Raw genomic sequence first — 16,489 nt, 5'->3', positions numbered from 1 at the left:
TATAACCTGCATTTATCTCTCTTAAAAATGTGTTTGCTATGAATAAGTTATTGATTGTGCAAAATTCGATCATTCTCTCTCCAGCTCCATTTCTGTCACTGAGTCCATGTTTTCCAACTACTGAATCTTCTTCTTTGTTCCTGACTTTTGCATTCCAGTCACCCATAGGCTACATTATTATAGAGAAAATATTGACCTTGCCACTGATTTTATTTTAGTATGATCTGTAAACAACTATGGTAGCAGCAGCCAAGTAATCAAAAATCATATTGCATTTGAAAAATCTACTGTCAACAACAGCAAAGATGTCCGTTTAAAGACTACAGTGTACCTGGTCAAAGCCATGGTATTTTCAGTTGACTCCTTTGGACCAGAAATTTAGACAAAGAAGAAAAAAGATTGAAGAAAAATCTATGCCTTTATTGGAATTATGTTAGAAAAAAGATTACTGGCTATCTGATTGGTTGCCAAAAACAAATACACTTGTGTTGGAGGGAGTGAAACCAGGGTACTATTTAGAGGCAAAGAGAATGATAGTTCCTCTCACTCTTTGGGAATCTTGTCCTTGACCAGTTCTTGGAAAAAAAGACATCATGCCAAGACAGGTAAAATGTTAGCAAAAGAGAGGAAGACCTGCAAGAAGATAGATTGACAGTGACTTCAACACCGGGCTTCAGCCCAATGATGGTTCAGGACTGGTTAAGGATTCCAATCTGTTATAAGAAGGTTTCCTATGAGTTGTAGTCAACTTGATGGTATCTAAAACCCCCAATAATTTGCAGTGAATCAAATAGTTGATGAGAAGACATTCTTTAGATGAAAATTTCGGCTAAAATGCAGAAGAAATAATTGGATTATAAAACCATATAAAATGAATTTAGCAATGTTGCAGAATGGATGTGAAAGCACTGAATGACATATAAATGCAGAATATGATGATCAGGCTGACTCTTTGAAGTCCTGGGCCTGCTGATTTATCTCAACATCACTGAAAACAGAACAACCAGGTACCTCCGGGGGTTAAAGTTCTCATGGCGTTGCATGACATAGCCTTACTCTGCCCCTCTCCCAATTAAACATGAATGCACTAGACCTTCTATAGCTAAGTACTGTTGTTGTTGTGTGCTGTCAAGTTGGAACCAACTAATAGTTGACCTTCCCAGCGGTTTTCAGAGCCAATAAATCACACAGGCGGAGATGACCCATCCTTCTTCCTCAGAGCACCAGGTGGACTCAAACTGCTTGCCTTAAGATTACTACACGGCTTCTTATCACTAGGCTGCTAAATAGTGACACAGAAAACAATCAGTCAGATTTTGAATGTGAGGCAAGTGACCCAGGTTTTTCAACAAAGAAATAACATGGAAAAAGGAGGGGAGAAATCTGTAGATGGAAACACATTTAAGAAACCTAAGAACAAAATGCAGTTAATGCTTGAACTATGTTTAAATATATATATGTATATGTATATGTATATGTATATGTATATGTATATGTATATGTATATGTGTGTAGATGTATATATACACACACATGCACCCCCCCCCCAGTGATAAGAACCTGAACTGCAATCTTAAAGGCACTCAGTTCTAAGTCATCAACTATGCCAAGGGAGAAGGAAAGGTAATCTCCTCTCATACAATTAACTGCTCTGGAAACCCACTGGAGGGTCCTCTGTGGGTCAGTTCTAACTCGATGGTACACAACAACAATAACAACATTTCAAACAAAATAATATAAGTTAACATTTTTAAGATAACTGGGAAAACACGAGTATGGAAAAGATAAAAAGTAGAAATCATTACAAATATTATTAGATATGAGAAAATTACTTTCTAATGGTATTTATGTAGGAATAATATCTGTATATACTGGCTAAGCATACTGAAATATTTACTGTTCAAAATTCTATATAAAAATAAAGTTCTCTAACCCAAAAAAAGGGAAAAAGGAAATGAGAGTCAATAAAATGCACATGGCCACACGTTGGAAATTGTTGATGCCAAATGAGAGGTCTGAGGTGCTCAGGATATTATTTTATTTTTGAAATGTTTGAATGCTTTCGTAGTAGAAAATATCAAAGAGAGAAGATTATATCTATACACATGTTTTAAAAATATATATAAATGAAATTATACAGTGCACGCTGCTCTGGATTTTACTTTTATCCTCTTTGAATTACTTTCTGTGGGTTCAATATAGTCTGACTTACTGGCTTCTGGACTTTCATACAGGGAGGATTTTCTGAGATTTTTTCTATATCAAGGCTAGTAGTGAGTATAAGGTCAAACAATGGGAAGCAGATAAGCAAAATTCTTCCCAGGCTGGCTCAGAAAATACACTCTGGCAAGAACCTCTTGAAGCCTGGGAGGTTAAAAGGAACCTCAGGTAAGCTGTGTCAGGGAAACAAAGGTCATGTGAATTTGTCTCTGGGAAGGAGGAAGGGATTCACAGATTGTCCACCATGCCATTTGGTGCATGTAACCTTGGGAAGAGCTGGGAAGTAGGGGTCTAGATGGTGGGTTTGAAGCCTACCTCCCTCAGCCACAATCCAGCTGTCCTGATAGTGAAAAGGTTAAACCCATTCCCCCGAATCTCTTGCCACCTGTCATCAGTTCTTCCTAGGCATTTTAGATCATAAGATGTGAAATCTGACATCCTAGAGGCTATGCTGTTAGATGCCATCGAGTCAGATACGACATACAGCAACTCTATGACAAATAGGTCTAAACCTTGTCATATCCTATGCCATTCTCCAATCAGTGCCACACTTGAGCCCATTGTGCAGTCACTGTGTCAACCCACCTGATGGAAAATCTTCTCTTCTTCATCATCTTCCACCACTTTTCCAAGCATTAAGTCCTCTTCCAGAAACAGCATCTCCTAGAAACATGTCCAAAACATGTGAGATGAAGCTTCATCATCTTTGCCTCCAATGAGCACTCTGGCTCCATCTTCTCTCCTAGATGTATCTGTTTGTTCTTTTGTCAGTACATGAGATATTCAGTACTCTTCTCCAATGTCACAATTCAAAGGCATCAATTCTTCTGTCAAACTTAGTCATTGTTCAGCTCTCAGATGCATAGCAAGTGACTGACAAGACCGTGGCCTGAATCATCAGCATCTCAGTTTTCAAGCTGGCGTAATTACTTCTCAATAATTTGGAGAGGTTCCCCGACTGTAGGCTTTCCCAGTGCAATACGTCTCCTGACTTCTTCTGATGTACCAAGTGTGTAGTCTAGGCTATAAATGTAGTTTAGCACAGAGGGCTATGACAGTGGGCAGGCTGTTTGTGGTAAATGAGGAGAGTAGTTTTCTAAGTTTGGAAAGAACAAAAACTGTGGAACCAGGTCTGAGTTTGGACATTGGCACCCTGTTAGCTGTGAGCCATGGGCAATCATTCAATCATTCTGTGCTTTTGTTGAGCTCCTTCATAAAATACTAATAATAAAACCCCTGTGGCTGTGACAGGACTACCTGGTGTCTGGTGAGCAGAGCTGCAAGACAGTGCTTAGAACTTGGCAGATACTTTACAAATGCTCAGCCTCCCCTAATCTCCTAAGAGCCCAGTTTGGCACATAAAAGCAATGGAACAACAAGGGCTCAGTAACAATGTGATCAAACATGCCAGAGAGTATGAGGATTGCAGAGGCTTGGGCAAGGTTCAGATCTGTTGTTTATAGGGTTGTTATGAGTCACAGTCAATTCGATGGCACCTAACAACAACAAGAGTTCAGTTCATAGCTGGTGTCAGAAACCAGGCTCCAGAAGTGGGAGCCCAAGAGAGTAAAAACCAAGGATCCTTATGAAAACCAAGGATCACTAAGAGACTGGCTTTAAAAAACAAACCACAACACACCTTTATTCTGCACCTTTTTTCTTCTACTTTTTCCTTCACTGACACTGTGTTTCCTACAATTATTCCCATACATTGTGTGGCATAAAATTAATTAGCATTGGATTATGCCCACCGTTACTTGGTCTTTTCAGGTCCTTGCTGGATTTTTGCTATTACCTTTACCCTCTCCTTCCACCCACTAAATTGTGCAAATTTGTGGACTAAAACTTACTTCTGAAAAAAGACCAGGTTTAGGGTGAGGTCCCTCAGAGCTGAGGAAACTGTTCAGAGAAGCTCACCTGCTTTAAGTGCTGGTTGGGCTGTGTCTGGTAAACTCTGGGAAGGCGGGGACAGTACTGTTTGCTGCTCAGCATGCTATCTTACAGTATTCCCATGCTTCAGGGGATTCCACTACGTGAAAGAGTTCATGGAAGCGCTGGCAAATATAAACAAGAAAAGATATCATTCTTAATCTAATAATTTGTTGCTAGTACAATGAATTTGGCTCCCTTTTAGTCCTTTTTATATGCATAAGGTACAGATATCATTTATAAAAGTGACATCACACTTTTTGGTTATCTGCTTCTGTGACAATTCCTAAACGGTATATATTTTCTGATAAAATAATTTTAGTGGCTGCACAAAAGTGTATGTATGTGTGTGAGTTTTTGTAATGAACTCATCTTTAATTACTAGACCTTTAGGTATTTTGTGTGCTATTTATGGATCTAAACAACACCCTTGTAGCTAAGACTCTGATCAAAAATAGCTGAGAGATTAGCTTCTCTAACTCGATAACTGATTTTTATGCTTCATTGAGATAATGATAGACTCATACGGTCATAATAAATTATTACTAACATTACAAAGAATAGGAATTCTAGAACACTTACTTGTGCAAAAATGGATCCTGTATATGTGTCGAGGCAGTTGCTCAAACAGAACAGGTATGTGGCAGAGTGTGTCTTTTTATCTTTTTATTATATTATCCATGTGCTGAACAAAAATGTAAGGAAGAATATGAGGAGGAGTTTGACATCATGATTGGAGGAAGACCCATAAAAACCTGTGAATGTATCATCTGAATAAGCTGAAACAACCTTGCTTTTTTGAAATGAAACACAATAGTGGACATACACGTGCGAATGACCTTGAGAATGGAGCAGGACGGGCCAGCCCATAGTTCTGCCATGCATGAGGTCACGATAAGGTGGAGCCAACTCAGGAACAAATAACAAAAAGGACAACACGAAATAGACTTACACGCAGTTGTCAGGAATAACACAGAGTTCTCTTGTACTCTATCAATGTCCTTCATAGTAACATTTTACTTACCTGCAGTACAATATGAAGACTGCTAAATTGATATAATTTCTTATTGTTATTATCATGTGCCGTTGAGTCTCTTGTGACTCTCTGTACAACAGTTCTCAACCCAGCTCTATCTTGAGCCAACCTCATTGTCGCTGATACACCTACTCTCATTACCCCAACCACTGAGTCAATCCATCTCATCCATGGTTTTCCTCTCCTCTGCTGTCCTTCTTTCCATCCTTCCAAGCATGATGTACCTCTCCAAGGACTGGTCCCTTCTTGGAATATGCCCAAAATATGTCAGATGGTGTTTCAAAATCCTTGCCACCAAGGAGCAGTCTGGTTTCATCCTCTCTAGGACAAACTTGTTTGTTTTTCTATACATGGTATATTCAATACTCTTCTCCAGCACCACAACTCAAAGGCATCAATTCTTTTTCTATTATCCCTAGTCATTGTCCAGCTTTCTGATGCAAGGCAAGTAATTGGAAAGACCATGGCGTGGATCAGGTGCACCTTAGTCTATAGACATCACTGTTCTTCAGTACTCTGGAGAGGTCCCTGACAGCAGATTTTCCCAATGCAATGAATCTTTTGCTATCTTGGCTGTTGATACCAAAAGTGTTGATGTGGAGTCAAGCAAGCTGCAGCTGTTAACAGTCTCACTCTCTTCACCATCTATAATGATGTTGCAAATTGGCCCATTGGTGAGAATCTTTGTTTTCTTTATCATATCAAATTCTGTAGTCCTTGACTTTCTGGAGCAAATGCCTCAGGTCATCCTCAGTTTCAACAAGCAAGGTTGTGCCATCTGCATAAAGCAGATAGTTGATAAGTCTTCCTCCAATCCTGATGCCACATTCCTCCTTACAGAGCCCAGCCTCACGGATGATCTGTTCTGTATAAGATTGAAAAGGTATGGAGATAGGATGCATTCCTGGCATATACCTTTCCTGATTTTGAACAATGCCGTGTTTCTTTCCGCTGTTCTGATGACTGCCTCCTGGTCCAAGTATAGGTTTCACATAAGCACAATCAGTTCTGGCATTCCCATTCTTCTCAGAGTCAGCCACAGTTTATTGTGATCCACACAGTCAAATGCCTTTGCATAGTCAATGAGACCCAGATAGACATTCCTCTGGTCTCTCTGCTTTCAGCCAAGATCCATCTAACATCGGCTTTAATATCCCTAGTACCATAGCCTCTTCTTTCCCTGGCACCTCCACGTCTTTTAATTAGTCTTGACAGATACCTTGTTTATGCTTTGGGGAAGATCTGGTTTTGTATTCTCTAGCATACCTTTCTCCTCTGTTCTTTTATTAACTATTGTTCTTTCTCCCCACCCCTTTTTAGCTAAGCTCTGTCCTATTAGCAGTATTCCATCCATCTTTGCACAGGCACATGAGTTGTAGATGCTCGGAATTCTAAGCACAAATGTCCTCAAGAGTCTGTGAAGTAAAGTCATAGGTAGTTTCTTCTGCAATGAAATTGTAGCCATCTGTTTGTTTCTACTTCTCAATAGCAGTGCAGATAATGCCCAGGGTATTAGATCTGGTAGGCAAAATAGATTCAGTCTGTTGCTCATTAAATTTACTAATTAAAGCTATAAGTCAGGTAGTAGGATTAGATTTCTTTTGTCCTTTTTTTCAGATTCTGTATTGCCAGATTTTCTGTACATACATAAATTGTTAATTTTACGTTATGAACAAATGAAATAATGCAAATATTTCAGAGAAAAGATGTGAAAAATTGTATAATTTCAAAACTAAAGGAGCTACTTGAGTAAAAGAAGAGCTGTGTTTACCTTTTGCTTCAAAGTGGCTTCACTTCAGTCCTGTAAATGGACATACCAAACATACCGTGTCAGGACAAGTACATGTGTATATAATATTGCTTACTATTGAGCCTTTTAGGAAGCTCTGGTGGCTTAATAGAGAAAGAGTTACACTGGCAACTCAAAGGTGTGTGGTTTGAATCCACCAGCTTTTCTGAAAAAGAAGGAGGGCGATCTCTCCCTACTCCTAGGCAATTTACAGCCTCTGAAAATTTCCTAGAAGGTCAGTTAGGAGTTCATTCTAACCCAATAACAAGGAGTTAGAGTTCTGAGTACTGATCCTTTGTCTTAGTATTCCCTGTCGGTGTAATTGAAGTCTTTTTTTGAGATCATGAAATAATGTCATACAAATTTTCATAACTTGTAATACGTGTGTTGCAGCTAGTTCTAAAAATATGCCCAAGAGCCAATAACTGTGAAAAGGAAGGTAGACGTGACAAAACACCATTGAGACAAACATATTCTAAGCTGCACTGTGCAGTTAATTTAAAAGAGAGCACTTTCTGAATTATTAGAGATAATACTGAGGGAGTAAAAGACTACATTAAAGCAAATATTGCTATGGTGATTGTAGATTTATGTGCTAGCCTGCTCATACTTTATTGCTATTCCAGTGGGAAAATTAGTCATGAATTATGCAGGTTTTTATTTACTCAAGGCCTTCAGTAATTTATCCCTTACACAAAATGCTTCCCCCTCTATTGAATTTACTTTGTACTTTGCTCACAATTCAAGTAATCAATATATTTAAGATTAGAGTTTGAAACTTTTTCGTTTGTTCCGTTATTGCCATTGAATCAGAACCTATCTCTAGCTGACCTGCCAGTGAATTTCCAAGGCTATAAATTCCCTAGGAGGACATTGTCCATCTTTTCCCCATGGAGCCACTGGTGGATTTGAATCTTTAAAGAAACTTTTGGGTCAACAGTGGAACTCCCTACACCACTAGTTATTCCTCCGTGATGTACATACATATTAGTTATAGCTTAATTCAGTTCTTAGTTCTTACAGGAACTCTGGGAGCTATTACTGTTGTTATTTGATGCCCTAGAATTGGATTTTAACTCAACAGCAACTGCATGAGGTGGAGTAGAAATACCCATAGGACTTTATAGGCATCATTGTGCACACCAAGTCAAGCTGATAACCAAAAGACCAGCAGTTCAAGTTCATTCTTCTGAGTGGATAGTCTTCTCTGTCGATTTGCATCTCAGAAACCCCATGGACTGTCACTATGGTACTGACTTGAAAGTTGTGGATTTGATTTTCTTGAGGAGGAATACACAAGGAAGCCGAGTCTTTTCTCATTCAGGCTGCTGGGTGAGTCTGACTGTTCACGTTTTCATTAGCAACTAAATGCTCAACCCTTGTGCTACCAGGGCCTCTTCTTTTATTTTCATTCTTAAAAGAATGATCTGTATGAGGAACAGATCATTTGGGAGGCTGGACTTTCTGAAGAAAAATGCAGCATCAGGAAATCTCATCAACAACCTGCATTATGCATGTAACACAACCTTGCTTGCCCAAACGGAGGAAGACTCAAAACATTTGCTGCAGAAAGTCAAGGTCTGCAGTCTTCAATATGGATTACACCTCAGTATAAAGCAAATAAAGATTCTCACGACCTGGCCAATTGGCAGCATTGTGATAGATGGAAAAAAGATTGAGGTTGTTAACAATTTTATCTTGCTTGGATCCACAATTAAAACTCTTGATGCTAGCAATCACGAAATATTAAATTAGTTGCTTTGGGAAAATCTTCTGTCAGGGACTTCTCCAAAGTGGTAACGAGAAATGATATCAATCTAGAGACTAAGAAACTTCTGGTCCAGGCCATAGTCTTCTAAGTTAGGTCAGAGAGCTGGCCAATGACTAAAAATGACAGAAGCAGAATTGATGTCTCTGAGTTGCGGTGCTGGAGACAAGTATAGAATGTATTCTCGACTCCCAAGAGAAAAAACAAATCTGTCCTGGAAAGAATAAAACTAGGTGGCTCTTTAGAGGCAAGGATTCTGAATCTCCATCTTCCACATTTTGGACATGTTGCCAGGAGATACCAATCCTTGGAGAAGGATATCATGCTTGGAAAGGTGGAGGGACAGCACAAGAGAGGAAGACCCAAGGTGAAATTAATAGACACAGAGAGTGTGGCAGATGGGCCAGGTATGTTAGAGATAGTGTGATTGACTCAAGATAGGGCAGAGTTCAGAGTTACTGTTCAAAAGGTCACTATGAGTCGTTCTTGACAAAATGGCACATAACAACAAAAAGACTCTGGTGGCTATTATTGTTAACATGCCATTGAGTCGTCTGTGACCCATAACATCTCTATGCACAGCATCTCTTTTTTTTTTTTAAGAGACATGAATGAATAAACTTTATTAGCACTGAAGATACTTTACAATGTACATAATTTCTTAACCCTGCATCTCCTAAGCCAGTCTCACTAATTCTGACACATCAACCCCATTGTTCCAGTTACTGTATGAATTCATCTCATTCATGGTCTTCGTCTCCTGTGCTTACCCTCCACCCTTACGAGCATGATGTCCTTCTCCAAGGACCGGTCTCTCCTGGCCATGTGACCAAAGCTTTGAATTCCTAGCCTCCAAGAAGAAACTTGTTTTTACCTTCTCCAAGACAAACCTTTTGTTTTCTTCTCAGTCCATGGTATCATAGCAAGTAATTGCAAAGAACATGATTAGGTGCACCTTATTAACTAAACTGACATCATTGCTTTTTCAGCACTCTGGAGAGGTCTCTGACAGCAGATTTTCCCAATTCATCTATTGCTTTCCTGACTACTGGTGTTCAGAACAAGCTGTAATTGTTAACAACCTCAATCACTTGTCTATCTATCATGGTGTTGCCAATTGGTCCAGTGGTGAGAATCTTTGTCTTCTTGATGTTGAGTTTCAATCCAACTGAAAGCTGCAGTCTTTGTACTTCTGCAGCAAGTGCTTCAGGTCTTACTCAGTTTCAGCAAGCAAGGCTGTGTCACCTGCATGACATAGATTGTTGATAAGTCTTCCTCCAATCCTGATGACACAGTCCTCCTCTTAAAGCTCTGCTTCCTGAATGATCTGCATATAGATTGAAAAGATATGGGGACAGGATTCCAGACACACTCCCTTCCTGATTTTGAACCATGCAGTGTTACCCTTAATTTATAAAAGACACTTTCCAGAATCAAATAGGTTTATGTATTCCCTACACTGAAGATGGTTGGGCTAGGATTCAGTTATATGTCTGATGGTGTAGTCTGTAGGGACTTGCACTGCTAACCAAAAGGATGCATCTCTAGCATTGCAAATTCATGAGCGAGTCCTCAGGAGAAAGATGGCACCTGATGGAAAGTTCATATGAATCAGAAACAACTCAAAGGCACTAACCTTTAGTTTGACTGTGGTCTGTGCAGAAGACACAGCTTTGCTTGCTGAGAGTAGAGAGGACTTGAAGCACTTATTGAAGAAGATGGAAAAAGTCCAGCCTTCAGTATGGATTTTACTTCAGCAAACAGAAAACAAAATTCCTCACAACTTAACCAATAGGAAATAAAAAGAATGAAAACATGGAGAAAAGATTGAAATGATCAAGGATTTCATTTTACTTGAATCCGCCATCAATACCCACGGAGACAGCAGTAAAGAAGAAGTAGAAGAAAATACTAAGTCCGCAGGGATTAGTGGATGAATGGGTAGGGTGAAGGAATAGGTAAATTACGGTGAGGATTTGATAAGACAATATAATAAATAGGATTGAGCAATGAATGACTGAACAAAGGCCAAATTTTTTAAAAAGAAATTATCTTGCAATGAACAAATCTACTGCCGAAGGCTTTATTAAAATGTTTAAGAATAAGACTGTCAGTTTAAATTCTCTGCTGTGCCAGATTCAAGTAATAATATTTTCTTTTTTTATACTTTATTTTTAAATTTCTATTTTATTATTGTTTTAAAATTTGATATTTTAATGAAAGTTTACAGATAACTTGGATTTCCATTCATTCATTTTTTCACATTTTCCTCCCTAACCCCCCTTGCCCCGGGTTCACTTCTCTTTTTAAAAAGATTCTTTTATTGTGGCACAGTTTTCTCCTTCCCCTCTCTGCCTCCCAGTCCACTTTTCCATGTATTCTGGACTGTTGTCATGCAAATAATACTTAATCATATATTTCTTTTAGACATTTCTTTCTTTCATTTATTTAAATGTAGTGCTCTTTAATTATCTCCTCTTTTGTTTCCTTCCAACCCCCATGTCAGTCATGTTTTATCAGTGGCATTATGCAGTATTTGCCATTTTGTGACTGAAATATTTTAGTCAGCACTCCAGGGACACCCATTTTGAATAATATTTTATTAATTCCTTGTTTTTCAGTGCTATGCAGCATTCCATTGTGTGAATATACCACAGCTTTTCTATCCGTTTCTCTGTTGATGGGCACTTGGGTTACTTTCATCTCTTTGCTATTATAAACAATGCAGCAATAAGCATGGATGTGTGTATGTCTGTTTGGGTGGCAGTTCTGGTTTCTTTAGGGTATATTCATAGTAGTGGATTTGCTGGGTCAAATGATATTTCTATTTCCAACTCTTTGAGGAAGTGCCATACTGCCTTCCAAAGTGGTTGCATCAGTTAACAGTCCCACCAACAATTAATAAAAGTTCCAGTTTCTCCACAACCTCACCAGCATTTCTTGTTTGCTGCTCTGTGTAACTTTGCTATTATTACTGGGGTGATAGTTATTTTGATTTGCATATCTCTTAAAGCTAGGGATTCTGAACATTTCTTCATGTTTGATCATCATTTGAAATGTCTTCTTTGGTGAGTGTTTGTTCATATCCTGTGCCCTTTTGGCAATTGGGTTGTTCACCTTTCTCTTGTTGAGGTGCTGGAGTATTCTGTAATTTTGAGATATAAGTCCCTTATCAGACATGTCATTACCAAATCTTTTTTCCCAGTCTGTGGCTTTTCTTTTTACCCTGTTGGAAAAGTTTTTGATGTGCATAAAGATTTGATTCTTAGATGATACCATTCATCTATTTTATTCTGTCCTGGTAGGTTTTTCAGTATCTTGGGATCATGTTGTGGATTAGGGCCTCTAGAATTCTTCCAAGCTTTTCTCTGATGAAGTTTATCATCCTTGGGTTTTCTCCTTTGTCCTTAATCCACTTTTAGTTGGTTTTTTTGTACGGTGTGAGGAGTGGGTCTTACTTGTGTTTTCTACAGTTAGTTTTCCAATTTTGCCAAGACCACTTGTTAAAGAGACTTTCACTTCCCCACTTAACTGACTTAATTACATTGTCAAGAATCAGTTGACCAGAGATAGATGAGTTGATTTATAGGTTCTTTATTCTATCCCATTGATCTATGTGTCTGTCATTGAACCAGTAGCACACTGCCTTGACCACAATGGCTGGGTAGTAGGATTTGAGATCAGGGAGTGAGATGCCTTCTACATTGTTTCTCTTATTCAGGAGTGCTTTTTTATTTGGTGCCTCTTTGCATTCCAGATGAAATTGGAAATTGCCTTTTCCATCTCATTGAAGAATGGAATTGGTATTTGTATTGGGATTGCATTGAACTTGTAGATTGCCTTTGGTAGAATTGTCATTTTTCCCCAATATGGAGTCTTCTTATCCAAGACCATGGTATATTCTTTCATTTATCCAGATCTCTTTTTGTTTTGTAATTTTCTTTGAGTAGTTCTTTTGTGTTTCTAGTTTGATTTAATCGCAAGTATTTAATCTTGTGAGTAGATATTGTGATGGGTATTGTTTTTCTTAGCTCCAGTTCTGTATTCTCTTTGTCATGTTGGAGAAGTCCAACTGAAATCAGCCATCATCGTTATTTTCAATTGCTTTCTATACATGTGAAATTTGGACAATAAATGAGGAAGGTCAAAGCAGTATTGATGCCTTTAAATTGTGGTGTTGGTAAAGAATTTTTACTAAACCATGAAGAAAGAGAGTGAACAAGTCTATTTTGGGAGAAGTACATCCAGAGTGTTCCACAGAAGCAAGGATGGGGAAATTTCATCTCATATATCTTGGAAATGTTATCAGGAGGGCCTACTCCTTAAAAGAGGATATTGTACAAGAACAACATGATCTGATTAATTAATGCAGAAAAGGTCTTTTACATAATCCAACACACGTTCCTGATTAAAAATCTCAACAAGATAGGAACAGAGGGGAATTTCCTCAACAGAGTGAAAAGTATATAGGCAAAACCAAGAGCCAACATCATTGTCAAAGGAGAGAGATTAAAGGCATCCCCTTATAGGGAATAGGAACTAGGCAAGGATGCCCAATCACTTCTCCTATTCGATATTGTATTATTATTATTACTACTACTCAATATTGATATTAGTGACAGCAATAAGATAAAATGAAGATATAAGTATTTAAATTGGGAAAGAGGAGGTAAAATTAGCTGTATATGCAGATGATTTAAAAGTATACTTAGAAACCTCTAAAGACTCAGCAAGTTAACTACTGAACATAGTCAACTAATTCAGAAAAATAGTAGGATACAAGATAAAATACAAAATCAATTGTGCTTCCCTATAGTGACAAAAAGGACATAGAAAATGAGCTAAGAAAAACAATACCTGTCACAATAGCTAATCAGAAGGTTAAATACTTGGGAGCAAATCTAACTAGAGACACAAAAGACCTATTCAAAGAAAATTACAAGAAACAAAAAGACCTGGAGAAATGGAAGAAGATACCATGCTCATTGATGTTGATTGCCTTACAGTCGAGCACGACTTATAGAGACCCTATGAACAAAAGGCCTGAAGACCCTCTACAACTATCAACATTTATCAAAGATCATAGAGTTTCTGGAGGCATGTGTTTTAGGAAGTGGATGCCACTCCTGGTGAATTGGAAGAATACCATGCTCATGGATAGGAAGATTCAATATCATGAAAATGACAATTCTACCAAAGGCAATCTATAAGTTCAGTGCAATCCCAATACAGATTCCATTCATCAATGAGATGGAAAAGGAAATTTGCAATTTTATCTGGAATGGAAAAAGACCCTGAATAAGTAAAGCACTCATGAAGAAAAGAAACAAGGTAGGAGGCATCACACTCCCTGATTTAAAATGCTAGTACACAGTTGTAGTAGTTAAAACATCATGGTACTGCTACAGTGACAGACACATAGATCAATGGAATAGTATTGAGAGCCGTGGAATCAGCTCACCTACTTATGGTTAACTGTTTCTTGACAAGGAGATAAAATCAGTTAAGTGGGAAAACAACAGCCTTTTTAACATATGGTGTTGTCAAAGTTGGAAAACCCTTTGTAGAAAACTCAAGACCCACACCACACAGCATTACAAAAAAAATCCAACTCAAGGAGGATCAAGTACTTAGGAGCAAAACCAAAGACCAAAAAATCATCAGAGAAAAAGTTGGAAGAACTTTAGAAGTCCTAATACACATTATGAGTGGTCTCCAAAGTATAATGAAAAACCTACAACCAAAAGCAAACAAAACAGATGAATGGGCCCTTCTAAGAATCAAATGTCTACACATATCAAAAAACTTCTCTAACATGGTAAAAAGGCAACACACAGACTAGGAAAAGAATATTTAGCAATGATATATCAAAGAGATGCAAATCAAAACAATATAAGATATCATCTCACTCCAGCAACAAAAGCAAAATTCACCAGAAAATAAAAAAATAAATGTTGTCAATGTTGTGGGGAGATTGGAACCCTTATTCACCGCTGGTGGAGTGTTAAATAATACAAGCACTGTAGAAGGCAGTTTGGCACTTTCTAAAAAAGTTGCAAGTAGAAATGTCATTTTACCCAGCAATACCACTACTGGCAATATGCCCTAAAGAAACCAGAGCTACCATCCAAACAAATGTATGCACATCCATGTTTATTGTTGTGTTGTTCATAATGTTGTTGTTGTTATGTGCCATCGAGTTGCCTGCCACTCATAGCAACCCTATGTACAACAGCCCTAAAACCTGCTCTATCCTGTGCCAATCGCACTGTCTCTGATACACCCATCCCGATTACCCCAGTCATTGAATCAATCCACCTCATAGAGGGCTTCCCCTCCTGCGATGTCCCTCTACCCTCCCAAACATGATGTCCCTCTCCAAGGACCTGTCCCTCCTTACAACATGTCCAAAGTATGTCAGATGAAGCCCCAGAATCCTTGCCTCCAAGGAGCAGCCTGGTTTAACCCTCTCAATGATGAATCCATTTGTTTTCTTAGCAGTCCATGGTACCCTCAATACTCTCCTCCAGCACCACAGCTCAAAGGCATTAATTCTCCTTCTATCTTTCCTAGTCATTGTCCAACTCTCTGATGCATAACAAGTGATTGCAAAGACCATAGCCTGTATCAGATGCACTTTAGTCTCCAGAGTGACACTATTGCTCTTCAGTACCCTGGAGAGGTCCCTAACAGCAGACTTTCCCATCGCAATATGTTTTTTTATTTCCTAGCTGCTGGTGACAAGAGTGTTGACTGTGGAGCCAAGCAAACTAAACATATTGTTGTTCATAATAGCAAAAGATAAAAGCAACTCAAAGTGTCCATCAAGAAATGAATGGATAGAAAAACTATGGCATATTCACACAATATAGAAATAGAAATATATGGTGCTGGCAAAACTGGACTTCCACCTGCAGAAAGTTGAAACAGGATCCACATCTCACACCATACACAAAAAATCACGACCTGGGAGTAAAGCCCCAAACAGTAACATTCATAAGAGACAAACTGGGATCAAGCTTAGAAGCACTACTCCAAGGTATAATGAGAGTGCCAAATGCAACCAGAAATGCACAATCTAAAGAGGATAAAATAGACGCATGGGACCTTCTAAAGGTTAAATACATAGGTGAATCAAAAACTTTTCCCAAGAGGGTGAAAAGAAAACCTACAGACTGGGAACAAACATTTGGTAATACCGTCTCAGACAAAAGTCTATAACAAAAGTATAAAGAATACTCCTGGGTCTCCATAAGAAAAAGACTGATAACCCAATTGCAAAACGGACAAGAGACATGGAAAGAATTTTCTCAAAGGAAGATATTTGAATGGCAAACAGACACTTGATGAAATGCTTCAAATCAGCGGCAATAAGAGAGATGCAAATCAAAACCACAATGAAGTACCATCTCATTCCAGTAACAGTGGCAAAGTTTAACAAGGCAGTGAGTTATGAATGTTGGAGAAGATGTGGTGAGAAAGGAACTCTTACACATTGTTGGTGGGATTGTAGAATGGTACAACCATTCTGAAAGGCAGTTTGGCACTTCCTCAAAAAGCTTAGCATAGATATTCCATATGACCTAGCTATTCCGCTACTTGGAATATATCCTGAGAAAATGAGGACTGAGGCACAAACTGAGATTTGCACACCAGTGTTCATAGCAGCATTACTCACCATTGCAAGAATATGGAAACAGCCCCAAGTGTCCAATTACAAATGAATGTTATGGTACATTCACACACT

This window comes from Elephantulus edwardii, unplaced genomic scaffold (assembly GCF_000299155.1).
Source record: "Elephantulus edwardii isolate Elephantulus edwardi_28Jun2011 unplaced genomic scaffold, EleEdw1.0 scaffold00060, whole genome shotgun sequence".
In the NCBI taxonomy this organism is placed as follows: domain Eukaryota; kingdom Metazoa; phylum Chordata; class Mammalia; order Macroscelidea; family Macroscelididae; genus Elephantulus; species Elephantulus edwardii.
This window is presented reverse-complemented; position numbering follows the sequence as displayed.